The sequence below is a fragment of the Gorilla gorilla genome, chromosome 7 (genome assembly GCF_029281585.2).
Source record: "Gorilla gorilla gorilla isolate KB3781 chromosome 7, NHGRI_mGorGor1-v2.1_pri, whole genome shotgun sequence".
In the NCBI taxonomy this organism is placed as follows: domain Eukaryota; kingdom Metazoa; phylum Chordata; class Mammalia; order Primates; family Hominidae; genus Gorilla; species Gorilla gorilla.
The window spans coordinates 50,525,262-50,552,091 of NC_073231.2; the positions used below are offsets into that span (position 1 = coordinate 50,525,262).

Consider the following 26,830-nt stretch of genomic DNA (forward strand, 5'->3'; position numbering starts at 1 on the left):
AGGCTGGAGTGCAGTGGCATGATCTCAGCTCACTGCAACCTCTGCCTCCTGGGTTCAAGCAATTCTCCTGCCTCAGCCTCCTGAGTAGCTGGGATTACAGGCAAGTGCCATCACTCCCAGCTAATTTTTGTATCTTTAGTAGAGACCGGATTTCACCATGTTGGCCAGGCTGGTCTCAAACTCCCGACCTCAGGTGATCTGCCCGCCTCGACCTCCCAAAGTGCTGGGATTACAGGTGTGAACCACCATGCTTGGCCTTAAAATTACTTCTCTATGCATCTGTAAAGAGAAATCCATAACCTGAAAAGAGAACTAAGTCTGAATTCTGAGTAAGGTTTTGGATCTTATCCAAAATTTTTTGTTGTCAGAGCAAAATCCCACAAGTTCTAAACACTGTCTAAGAATATGCAGTGGCTTGTGTAAATTAAAACTTAATTTGGCTTGCCCGATGGGTCGGCCGTGGGGGGCGGGAAGCACTTCAGGGCAGCGGAGCCCATGTCGGCCCTGAGGCGCTTGGGCTACGGCCCCAGTGACCATCTGTCCTACCGCCGCTACTACGGGCCTGGGGGTGGAGATGTGCCGGTGCACCCACCTCCACCTTTATGCCCTTTTCACCCCGAACCTCCCCAGCCTCCCATTTCCTGGCGGGTGCGCGGGGGCGGCCCAGCGGAGACCACCTGGATGGGAGAAGGCGGAGGAGGCGATGGCTGCTATCCCTCTGGAGGCGCCTGGCCAGAGCCTGGTCGAGCCGGAGGAAGCCACCAAAGTTTGAATTCTTATACAAATGGAGCATACGGTCCAACATACCCCCCAGGCCCTGGGACAAATACTGCCTCATACTCAGGGGCTTACTATGCAACTGGTTATACTCAGACCAGTTATTCCACGGTAGTTCCAAGTACTTACCGTTCACCTGGCACAGCCCAACTCCAGTCTCTGGAGTCTATCCCCAGCAGGACTGTCAGACTGAAGTACACCCTCTTAGGGGGCAGGTTGCAGGGTATCCAGCTTCACAGAACTCTGGAATGACCCTGCTCCATTATCCTTATGGAGATGGTAATCGTAGTGTTCCACAATCAGGACAAACTGTACGACCACGAGAGAATGCGTGGGCTTCTCCTGGTGCTTATGGAATGGGTGGCAGTTATCCCTGGCCTTCGTCAGCGCCCTCAGCACCACCTGACAATCTCTACATGACCTAAAGTACTTCACCATGGCCTAGCAGTGGCTCTCCTCAGTCACCCCCTACACCCCCACTCCAGCATACACCTCCACTCCAGCAACCCAAGGATTCTTCATACCCCTATAGCCAATCAGATCAAAGCATGAACCGGCACAACTTCCCTTGCAGCATCCATTAGTACGAATCCTCTGGGACAGTGAACAAGAATGATTCAGATCTTTCGGATTCCTAAGTCCAATATAGTGGGGAGCCTCAGCTGTACGGTAATGCCACCAGTGACCATCCCAACAATCAAGATTAAAGTAGCAGTCTTCCTGAAGAATGTGTACCTTCAGATGAAAGTACTCCTCCGAATATTAAAAAAATCATACATGTGCTGGAGAAGGTCCAGTATCTTGAACAAGAAGTAGAATAATTTGTAGGAAAAAAGACAGACTAAGCATACTGGCTTCTGGAAGAAATGCTAACCAAGGAACTTTTGGAACTGGATTCAGTTGAAACTGGGGGCCAGGACTCTGTACGGCAGGACAGAAAAGAGGCTGTTTGTAAGATTCAGGCCATACTGGAAAAATTAGAGAAAAAATTATGAAAGGATTTAGAACAAAGTGAAAGCCTGTTACTAACTTGACCAAAGAACACTTGATTTGGTTAATTACCCTCTTTTTGAAATGCCTGTTGATGACAAGAAGCAATACATTCCAACTTTCCTTTGATTTTAAACTTGAAAACTGGCAAAGGAATGGAAGAATATTTTATTCATGAGTTGTTTTCAGTTTTCAGACGAATGAATGTAATAGGAAACTATGGAGTTACCAATATTGCCGAGTAGACTCACTCCTTAAAAAATTTATGGATATCTGCAAGCTGCTTCTTATCAGCAGGAGGGAAACACACTTTATGTAACAGCCTTATCAGAAACCTACAAGATGAAACTAGATATAATCTGAGACAAACAGGATGTGTTTTTTTAAACATCTGGATATCTTGTCACATTTTTGTACATTGTGACTGCTTTCAACATACACTTCATGTGTAATTACAGCTTAGACTTTAGCCTTCTTGGACTTCTGTTTTGTTTTATTATTTGCAGTTCACAAATATAGTGTTATTCGCTACTTCTTGGTACATTTTGCAGTAATATGTTTAATATAATTATTCAAGAGACTATATTGACAGCCAGAGAATATGGCAGTTCTGAAAGAATTTATATCTTTTCACCACTTGAATATACTGCAATGTGTAGAGAGTAAATTGTCTCCCTTTTTGTATAGATCATTAGGTTAGAGTTTTCTTTTTTATACCACTTATGCTGTTCATTGTAGTAGTGGAAGGTGAATTTGGAAATGGCATTGACATAAAATGAAAATGTTTATGGACATTTTTCTTTTTTGCTTTTTTATTGTATTTGAATAAAGATCTACTTAAAAATTACCTGTTTTTTTTCCCCCAAAGTGTAATTATGTTTTCACTATTGCTGCTTCTATAGAGGGCATTGTGATAGAGAGATACAGATGAAACATTAGATGCCACAGCAAGTAGAAATGATGACTACAAAAAGTAATAAATATGATTACTTGGTAATATCATACTCCATCTAAAATATTAGTTTCACCTGTGAGCAGATTTCAGCTCAGTTTATAGTTAAAAACAATGAGGGTAAAGGGGGATTCATGCTCAGGGAATGAATCAGCCATAGTTAGAGGGGGAAATTATTATTTTCTTCATTTAAAGGTAGATTTTGTGTTTATCTTTACTTCCCTGAATTGCATAAGATAAAATTGCCTGTTTAATAAAAAGACATTTATTACCATTATCAACAGTCATTTTAGAGCCTAATTTAAGAAAAGGATATTGAAAGAGTCTTTGTTGGCCTTGCTTGGGTAGCTCTATGCTGTTAGATAGAAGAGACTTTGGTAAATAACTTTTTATGTCTGAGGTGAGTACACAATATTGGTTCTTGGAAAAACAGCTGTTTCTTCATAAGACACCCAAGTGATAATTTTTTTCCCCTAGACTGTCAGGCCTATGATTAAATACTAAATCTATTAGCTGTCTCCACTCATAAACCAAACCAAACCAACACAAACATATTAGATGAGGAGAGGAAATGCAGTAAAAATACTGGCTGGGTCTTATGGTTGGGATGAGTAATTTTATAAGATAATATGGTGATAGTTTTATTCTAGGATTTTATTTTTGGCCTAATACAGGAATGTTTTTTAAAAAGGTTTTTCTATGAAAATTAGAAATTTATACTTGAGATTAAAAGTCTAGAAGGGGGAGGACCTTAAAGCTAAGTTACCAGTAAGACAATGAATAATTCAGAAGAGAACACTACTGTTTTACTGACTGAGTACCCAAGATGCCAATTTCCATGAAGTCTTGATTATATATATGTACACATGTTATGCACATATATACATATATGTGTGTTTTTTAACAGTTATTTTTTAAGTTTTTGAGATAATTTTAGACTTACAGAAGAGGTGTAAAAATAGTAGAGTTCTTGTATACTCTGCACCCACCTTGCCCTTATGTTAACATCTTACATAACAATAGAATATTTGTCAAAATTAAGAAATTAACCTTGATATAATACTAACTACAGTATAAAGTTTAAAAAGTAGAGAATTTAATCTTTTCACTAATGTCCTACTGCTCTAAGACCCAGCCTTGCATTTAGCTGTCATGTCTATGTTGTGTCTTCCAGTCTGTGACAGTGTGTCATAACAGGGGATACCTGATGTTGTAATGCATTTCTGGTGTTGTTAACCTTGATCACTATGCTAAGGTGGTGTCTGCTAGGATTCGCTACTGTAAACTTATTATGTTTTCCTTGTAATTATTGAATATTTGCTGGAGATACCCTGAAACTATGCAAATGTCCTGTTTCTGCTTAAACTTTCGCTCATTTTACTATCCATTGGCAGATCTTGCTTGTGGCAATTACTACTGTGGTGCTCTAATGGTGATTTTCTATTTCTCTGAATCCTTCTACATTTATTAGAATTCTTCTGTAAGGAAGAGTTGTCACTTCTGGATTTATATTTTTAATTATAATAAGATATTCAAGATAAGTATAGATTTAGAACTTAAAGATGTTAAACCATGTTAAAATTATTCCAAATACCAATATCAAAGAAAACTAAGTTGGTAATCTATCTCAGAAAAGATATGAACTTAAGAAGGAAAATAGTATTTATGATTTGTAGAATTGGTTCAACTTTTGACTTAATATTGACTTAGGACTGAATTCAAAGTTTTCTTGAAATTTCACATCTGGACTTTTTTTTTTTTTTTTTTTTAGTATTTATTGATCATTCTTGGGTGTTTCTCGGAGAGGGGGATGTGGCAGGGTCATAGGATAATAGTGGAGAGAAGGTCAGCAGATAAACATGTGAACAAAGGTCTCTGGTTTTCCTAGGCAGAGGACCCTGCGGCCTTCCACAGTGTTTGTGTCCCTGGGTACTTGAGATTAGGGAGTGGTGATGACTCTTAACGAGCATGCTGCCTTCAAGCATCTGTTTAACAAAGCACATCTTGCACCGCCCTTAATCCATTTAACCCTGAGTTGACACAGCACATGTTTCAGAGAGCATGGGGTTGGGGGTAAGGTTATAGATTAACAGCATCCCAAGGCAGAAGAATTTTTCTTAGTACAGAACAAAATGGAGTCTCTTATGTCTACTTCTGTCTACACAGACACAGTAACAATCTGATCTCTCTTTCTTTTCCCCACATTTCCCCCTTTTCTTTTCGACAAAACCGCCATCGTCATCATGGCCCCTTCTCGATGGTCGCTGTCTCTTCAGAGCTGTTGGGTACACCTGCAGAAAGGCTGTCACTTCACACTTGGAAGATTGCACAGCAGCCAGGCAGAGGCGCTCCTCACTTCCCAGACGGGGCGGCCGGGCACAGGTGCTCCTCACTTCCCAGATGGGGCAGCTGGGCATAGGCGCTCCTTACTTCCCAGACGCGACGGCCGGGCAGAGGCGCTCCTTACTTCCCAGACGGGACGGCCGGGCAGAGGCTCTCCTCACCTCCCAGATGATGGGCGGCCGGGCAGAGGCACTCCTCACTTCCACATCTGGACTTTTTAAAGTGTCTACATTTATATTACTTTGGGGATCATTTTGTCAAAGTCTTGAATAAAGTTACCCAGTCCTAGCATGGTAAAACAAAACAAAACAAAAGAACAAAAACAAACAAACAAAAAACCCAAAAAACAATTTTGGGTAATTAGAATCTTACAAAAGAGTCCAATTCAACCAAAGGGGAACATGGTCATTGTTAAGACAATATGATTTTTTGAAGCATACTTGTTTTATGGGAGGATTTCCGTGTAAGTATTGAATAATTACAGTGCTTTTGTTTGCAAGATCCACTAATCAACCTTTTTTGAAAGGTTGATGGTGGTAAGAATTCTGGCAGGAAGTCAAGATGGTAATGGCTTTGCTCACCATCAGGTGTTTGGCTATCTTCCTTGGAGGAAGCTGGAGGGTAACTCCAGTGAGGTATGTCTGTGACTAATAGGGCTGATTAAAAAGCAAACATTTTAGAATGTCTCTATCCTAATGAGCTCTGTCCCTTTCAAAGTAGGATGCTAAATGCTACTTCCAATATTGCTACTGTTAAGCCCAATTTTTTTGGAATCTTTTGGAAGAAGGTTCAGATCTTATGGCACAATCTTTAGAATACCATCAGTGGTTGACACTATCTTTGGGGTTGGATTTTATTTTTGGGGGATTAAAAAGATTTTCAGAACCAACAACACAAATAAAATATCTGATCAAATCTACTCACAGTGCTTTCTCTCAAAAAGCAAAATGTGAACATAAAATAATGAGATACAGTTTTCTTCTATGGCTGACAAGCTGGTTCTTAGGGCAATTTTGTGACAGATGCAGATGACTGGTCCACCTTTCTTGCATGCTTTTCTGTATCAAAGGGGCTAGGAAGCTATAAACTATATTTTCTAGGTCCTTTTGTAGTGTGGGCCCAGATGTTGCTGGTTTTGCCAAACAGGAACACTGGCAAGGAAAGTAGAAGGAGGAGTGAGACATGGGGGGCATATGCCTCCATCCCTGTCTCTTATGTGAGAGTTCTACTGCCAACACTGCTACTGTTACCTCTGATTTTTTTGGAATCTTTAGGAAAAAGGTTTAGATCTTATGGCACAATCTTTAGAATAGTATCAGTGGTTGACACTGTCTTTGGGGTTAGATTTTATTTTTTGGGGATTAAAAAGATTTTCAGAGCCAACAACACAAATAAAGTATCTGATCAAATCCATTAACAGTGCTTTTTCTTAAAAAGCAAACTGTGACTGTAAAATAATTAACATGTGTTAATTGCTGTTAGACACATGCTCATTTCAGTCTGAAAACCAAAAATGTGAAGCTCAGACAGGCTGAGTAACATCCCTGCCATCACACAGCCAGTCAATGGCCAGCCTAGATTTTAAGCAGGTTTGTCTGGTTTCAGAATCTTACACTAATTGTGTAATAAGAAAGACCTGGAAAGATCTAGGTTTGAACATTGTCTCCACCGCTGACCAGCTATGTGGCTTTGGGGAAGTTACCTAATCTTTCAACCCGTTTCCTCTTCTACAAAATGGGGATAATGATGTCTACTCTTAAGGGCTTATGAGGAACAGAGATCATGTATGTCAAGTTGCTGTAAGGAATGGGACAGGCATTATGTCACATCATCCTTGCAGACTTTGCCACCAACTGTCAGTGAAACTTTGGGAAAATTCCTTACCTTCCTCGGGTTTCAGTGTCTTCATCTTTAAGATTGGGGTATGAATGGCAGGACAGAAATGGGACTAAATGAGGCTTAAGAGGATTATGCAGGGTGAGGGTCAGGTGAAGGCTTTGAGCCCAATATGACAATGCCAAATTTCAAAAATCCAGAAATCTGGGGTTTTCATCTGAAATCTCCCAATTTTAAAACTTGGGTAACTAATTCAGAAAACTAAAAAAATTATATATATATTTGTATACGTGTTTATACACACACACACACACACACACACGTGCACTTTACCACCAGTCTGATTTTGCCACAGGTTTGTGAATTTTTGGCAAAACAATTCCTAAATTCCCTCCAATCTAAAGTCATTGATTTGACATTAGAAAATAACAGTGGTCCAATACCTAGTCTTGACTTACATAGCTGAGCCCAAGGTCATGGTTCAGTCTTTTGCCTGCATTGTTCTAATAGCTTTGAGAGTGGTCTTTCTACCTGCAGTTTCCATCCTATTTCAGTCCCTCCCAGCTTTTCCTGAAAAATCAGTTTTCATAAAGTCCTGCTCGATCCTGTCACTGCTCTGCATAGAAACCTTTGATGAGTTTCTATTGCCTACAGACTAGAGTCCAAACTTCTCAGCCAAGGGAGACGATCTTTTCTATCTTCCTGCCTGTTTTTCCCCTTCACATGCCCCAACTTTCCCAACAATTTGAGCATCCCTGAGACATCCTGCCAAGGAGTGCTTCTGTTTTGGTCTCCTTTATCAGGGGTTGCTCTGTCTCAGAGGCCTTGGGTTCTATTCACAGATATGAAAATTCTGCTTACTCTTCAGGGTCTAACTCAAGTCTTTCTTCATCTATAGAGTATTTCTCTCCATGGGTTTTGCGCCTGGCAGAAGTCAGAGTCTTGGTCTTATAATTGCAGAGGGCTGATAGCATTCTGTCTTGGAGGCATATGAGTAAGCTAATCTTATTAGGTTTTCAATAGCTTGGATTACTTTGCTTGTTCATGTTTTTGCATATTTGTCATACATATTTCTAAGACTAGTAAAAATAGTTTCCAAGGTTTCAGACCTTTCTTCCTAGGGGATATTTTCTTTAGGGAAGATTGGGGAAGAATGCACATAGTACGGAGAGAAAATGCATGTTTTTGTTTACCTATAAATCTCTTCTTTTAATTTATTTATTTTTAAGGCAGAGTCTTGCTCTGTCTCCCAGGCTGGAGTGCAGTGGCACGATCTCAGCTCACTGAAACCTCTGCCTCCCAGGTTCAAGCGATTCTCCTGCCTCAGCTTCCTGAGTAGTTGGGATTACAGTTATGCATCACCACACCCAGCTAATATTTGTATTTTTGGTAGAGACGGGGTTTTGCCATGTTGGCCAGGCTGGTCTCGAACTCCTGACCTCAAGTGATCCGCCTGCCTTGGCCTCCCAAAGTGTTGGGAATACAGGCTTGAGGCACTGCACCCGGCCTCTTATTTCTTCTTAGATCACATTTCTTTTTCTTTTCTAGAGTTGATGATTCATCACAGGTCTAATACGAGCTAATTTTCACAATATTTCTTTCAGGTTCAAAAAAAATCACAATTGTCTTCTGGTGTGAAATTTCACAAATAATGACAACTAAACGAAGGGAAAAAGATCTTGACTTTTAGATGTTATATTTCTACTGACATGACTATTTGCCTGGCCATTTCTCAGTTTAAGCAAGCTAAACCTAGACTTTATAAGCTCTAATTTTCACTAATTTTCACAAAGGGATTGGCATGAGACAGTTCATTTATCATTCAAATCCCATTATCTGATGACAGGTTCTGCAGCCCCCAGATGGAATGCTAAATCCTGTAAAATCACTTTCTTGATGTTCCAGGTGGTACATTCTACTATGGGGTCATTTTGTATTCATCAGTTACAGCAAAAGAACTAGAACAATTGTCATGTATCCCTGAAATCCAAAGAGAATGGAGCATAGATGTCAGGCCAAAAATACAGGCACCTGTGTATGCATATGCTGAAACCAATAGCAGTGATGAGTGAAATAATACAGCACTTTGGATGGGCGCAGTGGCTCACACCTGTAATCCCAGCACTTTGGGAGGCCAAGGCGGGTGGATCACCTGATGTCAGGAGTTCGAGACCAGTCTGGCCAACATGGTGAAAAGCCAGCTCTACTAAAAATACAAAAATTAGCTGGGCGTGGTGCCAGACACCTGTATTCCCAGCTACTTGGGAGGCTGAGGCAGGGAGAATCACTTGAACCTGGGAGGCGAAGGTTGCAGTGAGCCAAGATTGCACCACCGCACTCCAGCCTGAGTGACAGAGTGAGACTCCATCTCAAAACAAAACAAAAATCAGCACTTCTTCCTGGCTTTTTGGAGTTTTTCTATAATCAGATAATTATCAAAAATGTCATCAATAATAAAGGACAGCAGAGAGGAGAGAAGGGAATTCGAGTGGATTTTGTAAAGAGCCCTTTTCAGGTATCTCAATATAAAGAAAAGGCTGTTCAAAAAGATATGCTAAGGGAAGTGAGGCTCAATAGTGCACACCTGTGGTCTCAGCTACTCGAGAGGCTGAGGCAAAACAATTGCTTGAGCCCAGGAGTTCTGAGCTGTAGTGTGCTGTAGCAATTGGGTGTCTGAACTAAGTTTGGCATCAATATGGTGACCTCCTGGAGTGGGGGATCACCACGTTGTTTAAGGAGGGGCGAACTGGCTTAGGTCAGATATGAGCAGAATCAGTAGTGGGACAGGGCCTCTGAGTAGACACTGCATTCCACCCTGGGCAATATAGTAAGACCCTAGCTCTCTCTCTCTCTCTCTTTTTTTTTTTTTGAGATGGAATCTTGCTTTGTTGCCCAGCGTGGAATGCAGTGGCACAATCTTGGCTCACTGCAATCTCTGCCTCTGGGGTTCGAGCGATTCTCCTGCCTCAGCCTCCTGAGTAGCTGGGATTACAGGTGTGTGCCACCATGCCTGGCTAATTTTTGTGTTTTTAGTAGAGACAGGGTCTCACCATGTTGGCCAGGCTGTTCTTGAACTCCTGAGCTCAGGTGATCCACCCACCTCGGCCTCCCAAAGTGTTGGGATCACAGGAGTGAGTCACTGCGCCTTGCTGACCCTGTCTCTTAATTTTGAAAAAAAGAAAGAAAAAGACAATGTGGGACACACTGAGTGAGTTCCCCACCTTTCTATGATATTTATTTAGACAGGGTCTCCCTCTGTCACCCAGGCTGGAGTGCAGTAGTGCAATCATGGCTCATTGTAGCCTCCAGCTCCTGGGCTCAAGCGATCCTCCTGCCCCAGCCTCCCAAGTAGCTGGAACTACAGGTTCATGCTACCACATGTGACTAATTTTTAAATTTTTTGTAGAAGTGGGTTTCCCTTTGTTTTCCAGGCTGGTCTTGAACTCCTGGCCTCAAGTGATTGTTCTGCCTCAGCCTCCCAAAGTGCTGGTATTACAGATGTGAGCTACCACATCTGGCCCCATGATTTTATTAAAAAAAAAAACTAGTATGTGATGTTTGTGATTTGGAATCTCAGGAAGCCAGGTTTGATTTCATCTCTCTTTTGCAAGACAGGCCACCAGAGAATGAGGCTAGGTTTTCTCTCTCATCACTAACAATCAGATATTTCTCAACCTTACAGTGGAATGCAGGCTGGAGAGGGGCTGTGGCGCTCAAGAGGGTGAACTTCAAGGGAAGCTTGTTCCAGGAGTGCGGCTCACTGTGTAGTAAAGGAAAGGCGGGCAGAGAAGGATGGCGAAAAATTCATGAGTTGGAAATGAAACCAGGGGTAGTTACTCTCATCTTCGGCAGTCCTGTAATAAGCCAAATTCTAGTCATTAGAGATTTTGGTTGTACGGGGTAGCTTATTTTGTATCTTTATTCAAAACTACAGCATGTATTATTTGCATTTGGATTGCTTTATTGTACTTAAATATTGCACTACAGAGAAATGTTTTATCTTAATCAATAGACAAGCTCCTAAAAGGATCACAGCATTTTTTGGAGAAAATTGAGCACGATGGCTAGGAGTGTAGATTCTGGGGTGTAGATTCTGGAGTATAGCTGGTCTGCATTTGACTCTCTCTCCACACTTTTTATGCTGTGTGAATTTGGGCAAGTTGGTGATCATCTCTGATTCTCAGCTCCCTCCTCTATTAAAGGGTTTGGTAATACCTCCCTGATAGTGAAGATGAAATCATGTTTGTGAAATATGTAGTGCTAATATGGTAAATGAGAGAGATCATTTTTGTTTTACTTTTGTGAATTCTTGAGCGGTGGTGGAATTATTGATAAGAAGGGGATTCTGGTGATTGAAAGGTGAACAAACAAAATCAACCAAATACTGGACCCCCAAAGATAGGATGTTTTATTGGCCTGCCAATAATTTTCTAGTCTGGAACTAATCCTGGAGAAGTGTGTGACCCTCATGAAACAAAAGATACAGGTTCCCCTGACCTCTAACAAGCAGAGAGAATAAATATTACTATTATTATTTTTTTCTATCTTATTCTTTGCCTATATATATATTTTTATTATACTTTAAGTTCTAGGGTACATGTGCACAATGTGCAGGTTTGTTACATGTGTATACATGTGCCATGTTGGTGTGCTGACCCATTAACTCGTCATTTACATAGGTATATCTCCTAATGCTATCGCTCCCCCCTCCCCCCACCCCATGACAGGCCCCAGCGTGTGATGTTCCCCTTCCTGTGTCCAAGTGTTCTCATTGTTTAATTCCCACCTATGTGTGAGAACATGCAGTGTTTGGTTTTTTATCCTTGTGATAGCGTGCTGAGAATGATGTTTTCCAGCTTCATCCATGTCCCTATGAAGGACATGAACTCATCCTTTTTTATGGCTGCATAGTATTCCATGGTGTATATGTGCTACATTTTCTGAATCCAGTCTATCATTGATGGACATTTGGGTTGGTTCCAAGTCTTTGTTATTGTGAATAGGGCCGCAATAAACATATGTGTGCATGTGTCTTTATAGCAGCATGATTTATAATCCTTTGGGTATATACCCAGTAATGGGATGGCTGGGTCAAATGGTATTTCTAGTTCTAGATCCCTGAGGAATGGCCACACTGACTTCCACAATGGTTGAACTAGTTTACAGTCCCACCAGCAGTGTAAAAGCATTCCTATTTCTCCACATCCTCTCCAGCACCTGTTGTTTCCTGACTTTTTAATGATTGCCATTCTAACTGGCATGAGATGGTATCTCATTGTGGTTTTGATTTGCATTTCTCTGATGGCCAGAGATGATGAGCGTTTTTTCATGTGTCTGTTGGCTGCATAAATGTCTTCTTTTGAGAAGTGTCTGTTCATATCCTTCGCCCACTTTTTGATGTGGTTGTTTGTTTTTTTCTTGTGTGTTTGTTTGAGTTCATTTTAGATTCTGGATATTAGCCCTTTGTCAGATGAGTAGATTGCAAAAATTTTCTCCCATTCTGTAGGTTGCCTGTTCACTCTGAGGGTACTTTCTTTTGCTGTGCAGAAGCTCTTTAGTTTAATTAGATCCTGTTTGTCAATTTTGGCTTTTGTTGCCATTGCTTTTGGTATTTTAGACATGAAGTCCTTGCCCATGCCTATGTCCTGAATGGTATTGCCTAGGTTTTCTTCTAGGGTTTTTATGGTTTTAAGTCTAACATATAAGTCTTTAATCCATCTTGACTTAATTTTTGTATAAGATGTAAGGAAGGGATTCAGTTTCAGCTTTCTACATATGGCTAGCCAGTTTTCCCAGCACCATTTATTAAATAGGGAATCCTTTCCCCATTTCTTGTTTTTGTCAGGTTTGTCAAAGATCAGATAGTTGTAGACATGCAGCGTTATTTCTGAGGGCTCTGTTCTGTTCCAAGATCTATATATCTGTTTTGGTACCAGTACCATGCTGTTTTGGTTACTGTAGCCTTGTAGTATAGTTTGAAGTCAGGTAGCATGATGCCTCCAGCTTTGTTCTTTTGGCTTAGGATTGTCTTGGCAATGCGGGCCCTTTTTTGATTCCATATGAACTTTAAAGTAGTTTTTTCCAATTCTGTGAAGAAAGTCATTGGTAGCTTGATGGGGATGGCATTGAATCTATAAATTACCTTGGGCAGTATGGCCTTTTTCAGGATATTGGTTCTTCCTACCCATGAGCATGGAATGTTCTTCCATTTGTTTGTGTCCTCTTTTATTTTGTAGAGCAGTGGTTTGTAGTTCTCCTTGAAGAGGTCCTTCACATCCCTTGTAAGTTGGATTCCTAGGTATTTTATTCTCTTTGAAGCAATAGTAAATGGGAGTTCACTCATGATTTGGCTCTCTGTTTGTCTGTTATTGGTGTATAAGAATGCTTGTGATTTTTGCACATTGAGTTTGTATCCTGAGACTTTGCTGAAGTTGCATATCAGCTTAAGGAGATTTTGGGCTGAGATGATGGGGTTTTCTAGATATACAATCATGTCATCTGCAAACAGGGACAATTTGACTTCCTCTTTTCCTAATTGAAACTCCCTCTATTTCTTTCTCTTGCCTGATTGCCCTGGCCAGAACTTCCAACACTATGTTGAATAGGAGTGGTGAGAGAGGGCATCCCTGTCTTGTGCCAGTTTTCAAAGGGAATGCTTCCAGTTTTTGTCCATTCAGTATGATATTGGCTGTGGGTTTGTCATAAAAAGCTCTTATTATTTTGAGATACGTCCCATCAACACCTAATTTATTGACAGTTTTTAGCCTGAAGGGTGTTGAATTTTGTCAAAAGCCTTTTCTGCGTCTATTGAGATAATCATGTGGTTTTTGTCTTTGATTCTGTTTACATGCTGGATTACGTTTATTGATTTGCATATGTTAAACCAGCCTTGCATCCCAGGGATGAAGCCCACTTGATCACGGTGGATAAGCTTTTTGATGTGCTGCTGGATTCAGTTTGCCAGTATTTTATTGAGGATTGTTGCATCAATGTTTATCAAGGATATTGGTGTAAAATTCTCTTTTTTGGTTGTGTCTCTGCCCGGCTTTGGTATCGGGATGATGCTGGACTCATAAAATGAGTTAGGGAGGATTCCCTCTTTTTCTATTGATTGGAAGAGTTTCAGAAAGAATGGTACCAGCTCCTCCTTGTACCTCTGGTAGAATTCGGCTGTGAATCCATCTGGTCCTGGACTTTTTTTTGGATGGTAGGCTATTAATTATTGCCTCAATTTCAGAGCCTGTTATTGGTTTATTCAGGGATTCAACTTCTTCTTGGTTTAGTCTTGGGAGGGTGTATGTGTCCAGGAATTTATCCATTTCTTCTAGATTTTCTAGTTTATTGGCATAGAGGTGTTTATAGTATTCTCTGATGGTAGTTTGTATTTCTGTGGGATCGGTGGTGATATCCCCTTTATCATTTTTTATTGCATCTATTTGATTCTTCTCCCTTTTCTTCTTTATTAGTCTTGCTAGCAGTCTATCAATATTGTTGATCTTTTCAAAAAACCAGCTTCTGGATTCATTAATTTTTTGAAGGTTTTTTTGTGTCTCTATCACCTTCAGTTCTGCTCTGATCTTAGTTATTTGTTGCCTTCTGCTAGCTTTTGAATGTGTTTGCTCTTGCTTCTCTAGTTCTTTTAATTGTGATGTTAGGGTGTCAATTTTAGGTCTTTTCTGCTTTCTCTTGTGAGCATTTAGTGCTATAAATTTCCCCGTACACACTGCTTTAAATGTGTCCCAGAGATTCTGGTATGTTGTGTCTTTGTTCTCATTGGTTTCAAAGAACATGTTTATTTCTGCCTTCGTTTCATTATGTACCCAGTAGTCATTCAGGAGCAGGTTGTTCAGTTTCCATGTAGTTGAGCAGTTTTGAGTGAGTTTCTTAATCCTGAGTTCTAGTTTGATTGCACTATGGTCTGAGAGACAGTTTGTTGTGATTTCTGTTCTTTTACATTTGCTGAGGAGTGCTTTACTTCCAACTATGTGGTCAATTTTGGAATAAGTGCGATGTGGTGCTGAGAATACTGTATATTCTGTTGATTTGGGGTGGAGAGTTCTGTAGATGTCTATTAGGTCTGCTTGGTGCAGAGCTGAGTTCAATTCCTGGATATCCTTGTTAACTTTCTGTCTCCTTGATCTGTCTAATGTTGACAGTGGGGTTTTAAAGTCTCCCATTATTATTGTGTGGGAGTCTAAGTCTCTTTGTAGGTCTCTAAGGGCTTGCTTTATGAATCTGGGTGCTCCTGTATTGGGTGCATATATGTTTAGGATAGTTAGCTCTTCTTGTTGAATTGATCCCTTTACCATTATGTAATGGCCTTCTTTGTCTCTTTTGATCTTTGTTGGTTTTAAGTCTGTTTTATCAGAGAATAGGATTGTAACCCCTCCTTTTTTTGTTTTCCATTTGCTTGGTGGATCTTCCTCCATCTCTTTATTTTGAGCCTATGTGTGTCTCTGCATGTGAGATGGGTCTCCTGAATACAGCACACTGATGGGTCTTGACTCTTTATCCAATTTGCCAGTCTGTGTCTTTTAATTGGAGTGTTTAGTCCATTTACATTTAAGGTTAATATTGTTATGTGTGAATTTGATCCTGTCATTATGATGTTAGCTGGTTATTTTGCTTGTTAGTTGATGCAGTTTCTTCCTAGCCATCGATGGTCTTTAGAATTTGGCATGTTTTTGCAGTGGCTGGTACTGGTTGTTTCTTTCCATGTTTAGTGCTTCCTTCAGGAGCTCTTTTAGGGCAGGCCTGGTGGTGACCAAATCTCTCAGCATTTCCTTGTCTGTAAAGGATTTTATTTCTCCTTCACTTATGAAGCTTAGTTTGCCTGGATTTGAAATTCTGGGTCAAAAATTCTTTTCTTTAAGAATGTTGAATATTGGCTTCCACTCTCTTCTGGCTTGTAGAGTTTGTGCCGAGCAATCAGCTGTTAGCCTGATGGGCTTCCCTTTGTGGGTAACCCAACCTTTCTTTCTGGCTGCCCTTAACATTTTTCCCTTCATTTCAACTTTGGTGAATCTTACAATTATGTGTCTTGGAGTTGCTCTTCTCGAAGAGTATCTTTGTGGCATTCTCTGTATTTCCTGAATTTGAATATTGGCCTGCCTTGCTAGGTTCGGGAAGTTCTCATGGGTAATATCCTGCAGAGTGTTTTTCCAAGTTGGTTCCATTCTCCCCGTCACTTTCAGGTACACCAATCAGATGTAGATTTGGTCTTTTCACATAGTCCCATATTTCTTGGAGGCTTTGTTCATTTCTTTTTACTCTAAACTTCTCACTTCATTTAAATAATTTGGTCTTCAATCACTGATACCCTTTCTTCCAGTTGATTGACTCAGCTACTGAAGTTCGTGCATTTGTCACATAGTTCTTCTGCTATGGTTTTCAGCTCCATCAGGTCATTTAAGGACTTCTCTACACTGGTTATTCTAGTTAGCCATTCGTCTAATCTTTTTTCAAGGTTTTTAGCTTCTTTGCAATGGGTTCAAACTCCTCCTTTAGCTTGGAGAAGTTTGATCATCTGAAGCCTTCTTCTCTCAACTCGTCAGAGTCATTCTCCATCCAGCTTTGTTCCATTGCTGGTGAGGAGCTGCATTCCTTTGGAGGGGGAGAGGTGCTCTGAGTTTTAGAATTTTCAGCTTTTCTGCTCTGTTTTTTCCCCATCTTTGTGGTTTTATCTACCTTTGGTCTTTGATGATGGTGATGTACGGATGGGATTTTGGTGTGGATGTCCTTTCTGTTTGTTAGTTTTCCTTCTAACAGTCAGGACAGTCAGCTGCAGGTCTGTTGGAGCTTGCTGGAGGTTCACTCCAAACCCTGTTTGCCTGGGTATCAGCAGAGGAGGCTGCAGAACAGTGAATATTGCTGAACAGCAAATGTTGCTGCCTGATCGTTCCTCTGGAAGCTTTGTCTCAGAGGTGTACCCGGCCATGTGAGGTGTCAGTCTGCCCCTACTGGAGGGTGCCTCCCAGTTAGGCTACTCGGGGGTCAGGGACCCACTTGAGGAGGCAGTCTGTCCATTCTCAGATCTCAAACTCCATGCTGGGAGAGCCACTACTCACTTCAAAGCTGTCAGACAGGGACATTTAAGTCTGCAGAGGTTTCTGCTGCCTTTTGTTTGGCTATGCCCTGTCCCCAGAGGTGGAGTCTACAAAGGCAGGCAGGTCTCCTTGAGCTGCGGTGGGCTCCACCCAGTTCCAGCTTCTGGGCCGCTTTGTTTACCTACTGAAGCCTCAGCAGTGGCAAGCGCCCCGCCCCCAGCCTCGCTGCCGCCTTGCAGTTTGATCTCAGACTGCTGTGGTAGCAATGAGCAAGGCTCTGTGGGCGTGGGACCCTGCGAGCCAGGCACGGGATATAATCTCCTGATGTGCCATTTGCTAAGACCATTGGAAAAGCGCGTATTAGGGTGGGAGTGACCCGATTTTCCTGGTGCCTTCCGTCACTGCTTCCCTTGGCTGGGAAAGGGAATTCCCTGACCCCTTGCACTTCCCGGGTGAGGTGATGCCTTGCCCTGCTTTGGCTCACCCTTGGTGGGCTGCACCCATTGTCCTGCCCCCACTGTCTGACAAGCCCCAGTGAGATGAACCCAGTACCTCAGTTGGAAATGCAGGAATCACCCGTCTTCTGTGTCGCTCAAGCTGGGAGCTGCAGACTGGAGCTGTTCCTATTTGGCCATCTTCGAACTGCCCCTGAAAAAAAATATTATTAAGATGAATGCAAAAGATAGTGTGGCGTAAGTGTAACTATGGCTAACATTTAAGCACCTACCTTGGTCCAGGCACTGGTCTGTGTGTATGTTTGAAGCATATGTTGCATGTGTTATCCCATTTGATGCTTTGAAATAGGTATTGTGTTTAACCCCAACTTGGAAACTGAGTAAAAAGAGCTTTAGGGAATTGCCCAAATCCATACTGCCATAAGTGACAGAGTCAGGACTAAATTTATGTGGTTTGGCAACAAAGTCCTATTTTCTCTGTTTAATCATTAAGGTGTGTGCCATTTAATTGGCAGCATTTTTTCCTTCTTAGTGGTCCATGAAATAATGGTGCATCTTAAAATTGATGATGTCTTTCTTGTAATTAAAGTTGGTATAGTGACACCCACACACTCACCACAAAGATTTAATCGTGTTGGTTTGCTATGAAGTCCTTTACAATTTTTTAAAATTAATGTATTTTTTAAGAGATAGGAGTCTTGCTATGTTGCCCAGGTTGGTCTTGAACTCCTAGCTTCAAGCAATCTTTCTGCCTCAGCCTCCAGAGTAGTTTGGATTACAGGCTCCAGCCACTGTACTTAGCTGGGATCTTTCTTTGTCATCATTCTATTCCGTCTGTCCTACAAATGAAGCAGGCCTTCTGAAGAGGGGTGGGGAAGTCAGGAAGGATAACAGCAGGTCTAAAGTGATACACTTAGAACTGTTAGAGTATCTTCTCTCTTCCATAATGTAAGGAAATGATAACCTGGTGCCATCCCACATGCTTTGTAGAGGGGCTTCAGCAGTGTGTCATTGCAGTGATTGTGTTGTTTTGTATCATCTTGTGTTAATTATTCTTCTATGCTCTGGGATAAGATCACTACCTTTAGGTTCCCCTGAAACATAGATCTTTCTATGGATCTAGGAAAGAAGCATGTCCTCAGATAGGCAATGGAAACCCAGAAAGTAGGATGGAGAGAGAAATTCCAGGTTTCTCTGGGCTTTGCTCTCTGGATCTAGATTTTGAGAAGTCTACAATTCAGGGTTGTCCTTGAAGTAGATCCTAAAAGGGACTTCGTCTACAGAGAGGCAAGCTAACAGCAAGGCAGAGGGACCCCAGAGTGTGACTGATAAGCTGTAATTTTCTAGTTGATGACCTAGTATTTTGATACTTGTCCAGGGACAGGATAGAGCAACCACTTTGCATTTTTAGGCAGAAAGGGATTCACTATAGGAGGTTAGGGGCTTACAGAATATCCAGAAGATCTGGACACATGGTCTCTAGGGTGGGTCACCAGGAGTGATGCTATAACACTGCAGATCCATCCTGCCAGGAAAGCCGGTACTTCTGCTACAATCTGCAGGATGAGGAGTCAAAGGCATTCACTGGTCTCTTGACTTCAGGGCATCGTGTAGTGGCTGAAACCAGAAATCAGAAAGCAGCCAATACTGCAGCTGCCTCTCAACATCTACAAGCTGGAATTTGGACAAAAGAATACCAAAGCAGAAAAATATCATGTCTCCATGACCTGCTTGCTGGCATAGACAGCCACAAATGATATGGCCTGTGCCTCAACCTACCTTCCCAAACGTGCCAGAGTATACGTCAATTCTTATCCAGAACCTGATACACAGGGAATCTGGAAAAGGTAGTTTTATAGCTTTTCCAAACTCTGCCATTTAAGAAAGAAGAGAAAAGTAGGGAGTGCACACTGACTGCCAATCAACCACATCTAACACAGTTAGTTTTGTTTTATCACATGAATTTATTTTCCTTTATTAGCCTTTAGCCGTGAGGAAAGACCTGTTTAAAAGCTCAGACCTTAGATCAGCTGCACCGTAGGGTATAAGTGAAGCTAATATCTCAGTGGCAGCATCAAATTAGGCAGTGCCGGTCAAGAATTGTGTAGGGTCTAGGATTTTCGCCTTCTTCCAAGATGACAAGTTTTCCTGCTAGGGTTTCATGGATACTGGGGAGAAAAGACTCCAGGGTCAGAGACACAGGATATTATCACTTATGGCAAAGGCAGCAGCCAGAGGGTGAGAATGATGCTTGTGCCAGTTCCCCATGCCCCACAAGTCCCACAGGGTGATGCAAAGAGTTCACTATAGATGCCTGTGCACATGATGGGTTGCATCATGGGAGAGAAGCACTGAGCTTAGAGGATACATTGCTTTTCAATAAGCAGAAGCAGCAAGCCTGCTCTTTGCCCAGGGGAAAATATTACCTCATCCCTCCAGGTTGCTGGCTGCAAACACAACTCTGAGAAATGGCCTGGGTAAAGAGTGGTGTGACATTACTACACATACATGCACACACATCCATATACACATATAGGTTTTCATCCATGGCTCCTGACTTATAACAGTCATCTGTTCTGATGTTGGGGCACTGTAGGCCTCAGAAGCAGGCCTCAGGAAACACAGTCTCTTTTTGACCCTCCCCTGTCCTCTCTTCTTCTGCCCAGGACAGTCTTTCCTTCCTTCCTTCCTTCCTTCCTTTCTTCCTCCTTCCCATCCCTTCCCTTCCCTTCCCTTCCCTTCCCTTCCCTTCCCTTTCTTTCTTTCTCTCTCTCTCTCTCTCTTTCTTTCTTTCTTTCTTTCTTTCTTTCTTTCTTTCTTTCTTTCTTTCTTTCTTTCTTTCTTTCTTTCTTCCTTTCTTTCCTTTCTTTTTTTTTTTGACAGAGTTTCACTCTTGTTGCCCAGGCTGGAGTGCAGTGGCACGATCCTGGCTTACCGCAACCTCCACTTCCCGGGCTCAAGCGATTCTCCTGCCTCAGCCTCCTGAGTAGCTGGGATTACAGGCGTGTGCCACCACACCCGGCTAATTTTGCATTTTTAGTAGAGATGGGGTTTCTCCATTTTGGTCAGGCTGGTCTTGAACTCCTGATCTCAGTTGATCCACCCGCCTCGGCCTCTCAAAGTGCTGGGATTACAGGCATGAGCCACCGCACCCGGCTCCAAGGTAGTCTTTCTGATCGGAGGTCATAAGACCCTCATCCCAGAGGCAGTCCTGCCCCATACCCTGAAGGAGCAAATGCAGCACAGAGAGGCCAAGGAGAATATGGACAAACAGGCCTTGCTGGGTTTCCCCCACTCAGTCTATCAGTATTAGAGCCTCTGCTTTTTGTCCAATCACCGTCTGACGTGTTTGTCTTCAGTCATGTCTATCCAAGGAAGTCTCCAAAAAAGGCCCAGGAGGACAGGGTTCAGAGAGCTTCTGGGACAGCTGAACATGTGGAGGTTTCTGAGAGGTGGCGCACCTAGAGCGAGTATGGAAGTTCTGTGCACCTCCCCGCATACCTCCCCTGTGCACTTCTTAATCTGTGTTCTTTCTGATATCCTTTGTATTAAACTGGTATATGTAAGTGTTTCCCTGAGTTCTGTGAGCCTGTCCAGCAAATTAATCAAACCCAAAGAGGGGTTGTGGGAATCCCAAATTGAAGCTAGTTGGTCAGATGTTCTGGAGGCCCAGACTTGACACTGGGTCTAGGGGAGAGAGGAGGCAGTTTTGTGGGACTGAGCCCTCAACCTCTGGGATGTGATGCTATCTTGAGGTAGATAGTGTCAGAATGGAGTTGAATTGGAGGATGCCCAGCTGGTGTCTTCTGCAGAACTGATTGCTTGTTTGTTGGTGTAGACTGCCCACCAACATCTGGTCACAGAAGTCTTTTGTGTTGATTGTTGCGGTATGAGAGCAGAGGACAATGCAGTTTGAGTTTCTCTGCATTCAGAAGTGGTTAGGGCTTTGCATTCTAGGTGCACCCAAGAGAAACATGTAGAGATGCTCACAGCCCATGGAGGACTGCCTCTTCTAACCTGCTTCCTTCCCCTTCCCATCCGACCTCTTTCTTTTCCAGGCCAAGGTGGCAGTGGTGGTAATTATGAAACATCTTTCTAGGGAACACGATTTTTTTTATTTTTGAGACAACTGTCTCCTCTTCACAGGGAAGTTTCCCTCCGTTACTAGCCTTGGAGTATCTGGCTTTATTATTATTATTATTATTGTTGAGATGGAGTTTCACTCTTGTTACCCAGGCTGGAGTGCAATGGTGTGATCTCGGCCCACTGCAACCTCCGCCTCCCCAGTTCAAGTGATTCTCCTGCCTCAGCCTCCCAAGTAGCTGGGGTTACAGGCATGTGCCACCACGCCCAGCTAATTTTGTATTTTTAGTAGAGATGGGGTTTCTCCATGTTGGTCAGGCTGGCCTTGAACTCCCGACCGCAGGTGATCCACCCACCTCGGCCTCCCAAAGTGTTGGGATTACAGGCATGAGCCACTGCACCTGGCCTGGCTTAATTATTTTTTTTTGTTGTTGGTTTTTGTTTGTTTGTTTATTTTTTGAGACAGGGTCTTGCTCTGTTGCCCAGGCTGGAGTGCAGTGATGCAATCACAGCCTACTGCAGCCTCTACCTCCTGGGCTTAAGTGATCCTTTTGCCTCAGCCTCCTGAGTTGCTGAGACCACAGGCATATGCCACTATGCCTGGCTATTTAAAAAAAAATTTTTTTAGTAGAAATGTGTTCTCAAGGGATCCTCCCATCTCAGCCTCTTAAAGTGCTGGGGTTACAAATGTGAGCCACAGTACCCAGCTAATCTGGCTTAATTATATTAAGGGAGATGGCAGTTTCTTTATAGGGAGCCAAGCCTCCAGGTGTTCATGGAACTGTGGTTTCCTGGGAGTGTGGGACTTGCAGTGCTAAGTCTCTTTGTTTGGACACAGTTGGTCACTATGCTCCTTTAGCACTTGCAGGGCCCTCAAGCCACCAGGGCTGGAGTGATTGCCTGCATTCATTGTACCCCAGGGCCAGATCTGTTCCTTCTCAGGTTTTACCCAACCTGAAATTCACTTCTAAGGAAGGATATACATGCCAAGTTCTATTAAGGGGCTACCTTAAAGATACAATGTGTCTCCTCTTAAACAACCAACACCTAATTCAATTATGGTACTGGCAACTATGTATTATGTTTTGCACCCACAAAATATTCTGAACCAAAAACTCAGTTCTTGTTGTATCTGGGAGACCTCTGAAGTGAACCTTCTTTAAGAAAGAAGGGAAGGGCTGTGGGAAAAGGCTCCCTTCAGCTTTCTTCTGCCCATTCTCCAGGACAGCAAGATTTTAAACCTGTAGACTGCCCTGGAAATTGCAAAGGCTACATACTTGTTATATGAAGATCAGGAAAGAAGTCATTTATTTATTTATTTATTTATTTATTTATTTATTTATTTATTTATTTATTTTTAAAAAGAAGTCATTTATGTATAAAGTCGATGGACTTAGAAGAAGCAAACGTCAGTCTGAAAGTTTGAAGAGGGTTTACAGTCATATGCTTCCTCTCCCAAAATGCCAAACAAGGCAGGCATTCTGGTTAAAGTAACTGTAATTATTGAGTGAAATAAGGGTAGTAAACACTACCATAGGGGTAGTGGAACCCTGTGATATGAATCCATTTCTTTGTATTAATCAGACAATTACGGCTAATGAGGCGTGCTCTTCTTTTTCAAAGTCATATTTAACTGGGAAAGATAAAGCAAAAGAAATGCTTCTTGCTGAATGTTTTCTTCTTGTTTCTTATGTGAGTAAAATTGGACCTTTTAAAATTTTGTCTTTTTTAAAGTCATATTTAACTGGGAAAGATAAAGCAAAAGAAATGCTTCTTGCTGAATGTTTTCTTCTTCTTATGTGAATAAAATTGGACTTTTTAAAATTTTGCTGTAAATCATGATCTATTAGTGGCAATAAAAAAATCCATAGGTTCTTAGAGTTGCATCTACTTTATGGTAACTGAGCATGAATAAAGACAGAGTGTTTCAGGGACACGATTGCTTGATTTTCAAGTAGGGAAGTCCTGTGATGTCCCCTGATGTATCACATTGAATTCACTGATGTCTGGAGCTGAGACTGAAATGAGAGAATGGGACACAGAGCTTGGAAGGAGGTAATAGGAGGTAGGTTGATTCTGTTTGGATTTAGAATCAGCTCAGAAGAGTATTTGGGTTCAGGAAGTGCCACATATCTTTGCTCACTTTATCAGCAGTAGAGGACTAAAATCTGGGCAGGGTGGCAGCGGGAGTCCTATTGCCTGTTTGTAGAAAAGTGACTGGGCCTGATGGCGATCTCAAGAGGAGGAGACAATGGCAGGGAATGAAGAAATGCCTCGGTTGATAGGTCAGTCTTGCAGCTGCCAGAAGATTGATGCTGTCTCAGCATGGACTTCAAGTACACACTGACTGTTCTTTACTGTCAGCTGGACTTAATTGTTCTCTAAGGATCGCTGTAGATATGACGGTTGTTGGACTAAAGGGAGATAATCAAAAGAATCAAGGTGCATTGACGAGTCTGGATGCTATTCAATGGCAGGAGAGAGAGTAGAGAGTCAGGGTTAAGAGGTTAAGTAAGAACATAGTCTTTTGGAGCACATTGGTTCATATTGTCTACAGAGTAGCTGTGTGCCTATATAAAGTTACTTAACCTCTCTACACTTACCACATCTGTAAAATGGAGACAATGCTTTCATTGGGTAAGGCCAAGGGCCATTGGAGGGGCTTTGACCTGGCAGCAATGGCCAGCATGGTCACTGGTACTTGTGAGCAACCTCCTTTCCTCCATTAGAGCACTATCCTGCTCTGTCAATGGTCACAAGTGCCCTCAGATACTCTTTTTTTTTTTTTTTCAGTTATCATCCTGTTTGTCTTCCCTGCAGCCTGTACACATCTGACCCTTCCCTTCTTACAGTCGTCTGCTCTTTTGGCTTTTCTGATGCGTCCCATACCTCTCTGACCCTTGCTTCCAGTTTCCTTCCTTTGGCTGTACGCTCTCCTCCTAGATCGCTTCACAATTTGGATGATCTTCCCTATTCATTCCATCCTTTCTCATGCCACCTTTGGGCTGATGACTACTGATCAATATTCCTAGTCCAAACCTCCTGTGTGTCCAGTGGCTTATGGGACATGTACACTGGGATGTCTCCCAAACATTTCAAACTCAACACATGTAGATGAGAACAATCTTTCTCCTCAAGCATGTTTCTCCACCTGTGCTTTTATTGGCTGTCAGGCACCTAGTCACCCAACTTGGTGCTAGAAACTTGGGAGTCATCCTACCTCGGCTGGTTTTCTTCTCTTGCAGATTGCATCAGCTGCCCAGTTCCCTCCTCTCCATGCCCCCTGCCAATGCCTCATCACATTTTGCTTTCAAACTGCCTCCCAACTCACTTCTGTGCCCACAGTGTGGCCTCACATCTGTCTACCTGTCACTGCCAGAGCCAGCTCTCTGGTGAGGAAGTCAGAACGTCATTGCCCCCACATTATTGACAGTACACAACTTAGGAAACCCGTAGTGCCCTTTCCTACTCAGCCACTCTTGCAGTCTGGTCCTCTGCCCCATCCCTGCAATCTTCTAGGAAGCTTATCTACCTATTGACTGGCAGCACCATGCCCCCGTGCCTCTGTTCTTCCTGCTGCGTGGAAATGAAGGCTAATGGATATTGGCTACTCCAGTAGCAGGCTGCATAGATGTACCACGTTGTTTTAAGCCATTTACATGAGTATTTCCCCTACAAGCCAGAGGTTTCCTCCGACCAAATATCTTGTCTTGTTTATCTTTGGTCCCAGAATCTACTATGGTGAATGAGACATGGTGTGTGCCCAAGGCACGGAATAAACGATCAGAAATGATTTATTTATTCAGAGTGGGCTGTCGGCTTCAGCCGCTGACTTTTCTAGAGACCGGCTCCCTCGGGGCTTCAGCGCTCTTCGACCCCCGCAGCCGCGCAGGTGAAGGGCAGCGGGGTGGCTGGCTGTGGGAGGGCTGGGCTGGGTGGCTGCCCTCGCGCCTGCGCCCTCGGCTGCTCCTCTCCGGGCGCGTCTCTGTGCGCGTGTGTCTGTTTGGAGCGGAGGAGAGGCTTGGGTGACAGGCGAGGGGTGGGGGGAAGAGTTCAGCCTGAGTCACAGTCTCATTCACTGATTTCTCTTCGGCTGGACGGAGGCTGCCTCCTCACGCGGCTCCCAACTATTCCCGTAGCTCAGTGCCCCCCTCCCGCCGCTCTACTCAGCCAGGCAGACAGACTGACAGACTCGCTAGTGAGTAGCGGCGGCTTGAGCGCCCGGGCAGCGCGGCGGGCTGTCGCCGGCGGTCTTGGCTTCCCACGGGCTCTGTGTGTGTGTGTGTGTGTGTGTGTGTGTGTGTGTGTAGGATGTGCGTGTATGTGATGTGCGCGCAGGGGGTGTCCCTGGGATTCCACGCCTGCTCCAAGAGCTCCCTGCCGGGATCCGCGTGTCCATCCGAGTCTGCGATTCTCTGAGGGCGCTCGCCTAGGCAGGGGGTTCGGACGCCCCCCGCGAGCGGCTAGAGTTTGCTGGGATTCCCCGGCTCCTCACGCAGCGGCTGGTGGGGTTCCCCGGGAAGGCGCCTGGGTAAGGCAGCGGCGGGGAAGCCCGGGATTGTGAGTGGCTGGCAGGCCGGGAATCTGGGAGCGGGTTTGGCCCAGCACAGCTGAGGGAGATGCCGGAGCGGCCACCCTTGGCCGCCCAGCCTCTTCCTTTCTCCCTTGCCCTTCCTCCTTTCTTTTCTCAGCAGCATCACAAAGGCGCGCCGCAAAATGAAACCCAGTGTAGTGAAGCTCGGCTGTCTCCCACCTGGTGCATATTCCGCCCCTCGTCCTCGCCCTAGGCTGGAGGAGTGGAGTGGGGGTCCCCAAGATTAGGGGCGGGGGCTTACCACCGGGGCACACCTGTTTTTGATTCTCGCTGAATTCAAGCTGGGTGCGGGATCGCGAGAGAGGTTCCAATACGCCGGGGTGTGTGTTTATATGTGTGTGTGTGTGTGTGTGTGTGTGTGTATGTGTGTGTGTGGCCGCGCACGCGCGCACGCTCCCCAGGCACACGCTAGCGGGGTGCGCTCAGTCAATAGCACACCTCCCCGCCGGCCCGCGTGCGCCCAGCCGGCTCCGTGGGCTCCTCGCGCGCGCTCTGACAGCGTGCCAGGATCTCTTTGTTTGGTTGTGGCTTCCCTAGCTCTCGGCAAAGCAGACGGATTTTCGGTTTCGTTTGATACCGCGCTCTGGGACTTAGTGCGGGCCACAGCCTCGAATGCCCCTGGTATTTGTAATTGAAGAGTTCTTTCGGGCAGGGGGTTATTTTTGGTGTTGGGAATAAAGAGGCAAGCATGTTGACCTTTTTGCTGCTGCCTTCGGCTTTGAATGCGTGTCTCTGCTGGAGCAGACAGATTCAA

The 26,830-nt window shown here is 43.5% G+C and overlaps 1 protein-coding gene, 1 long non-coding RNA gene and 1 pseudogene across 3 annotated transcripts in view; 2 read left to right on the plus strand and 1 right to left on the minus strand.

Annotated features, from left to right (window-relative positions):
• The first annotated feature begins 495 nt into the window (after positions 1-495).
• On the plus strand, positions 496-1,772 carry LOC101145714 (BAG family molecular chaperone regulator 4-like; annotated as a pseudogene).
• An 8,324-nt stretch (positions 1,773-10,096) lies between these two features.
• LOC134759082 (uncharacterized) lies at positions 10,097-26,418 on the minus strand. Of its 2 annotated transcripts, none has more exons than XR_010134972.1 (3): positions 26,318-26,418; positions 17,497-17,592; positions 10,097-10,658 (listed from the first exon to the last, which is right to left on the minus strand). It is a non-coding gene; the product is annotated as an uncharacterized lncRNA (long non-coding RNA). The 2 variants fall into 2 exon arrangements; XR_010134971.1 differs by having other exon boundaries at positions 10,097-10,752.
• Positions 25,501-26,830, plus strand: part of SLCO5A1 (solute carrier organic anion transporter family member 5A1) — a 159,199-nt gene continuing 157,869 nt past the window's right edge. Inside the window, exon 1 of the mRNA XM_031013855.3 lies at positions 25,501-25,680. The gene's annotated coding sequence lies outside the window, so the exon portion shown is untranslated. The remainder of the gene's footprint in view (positions 25,681-26,830) is intronic.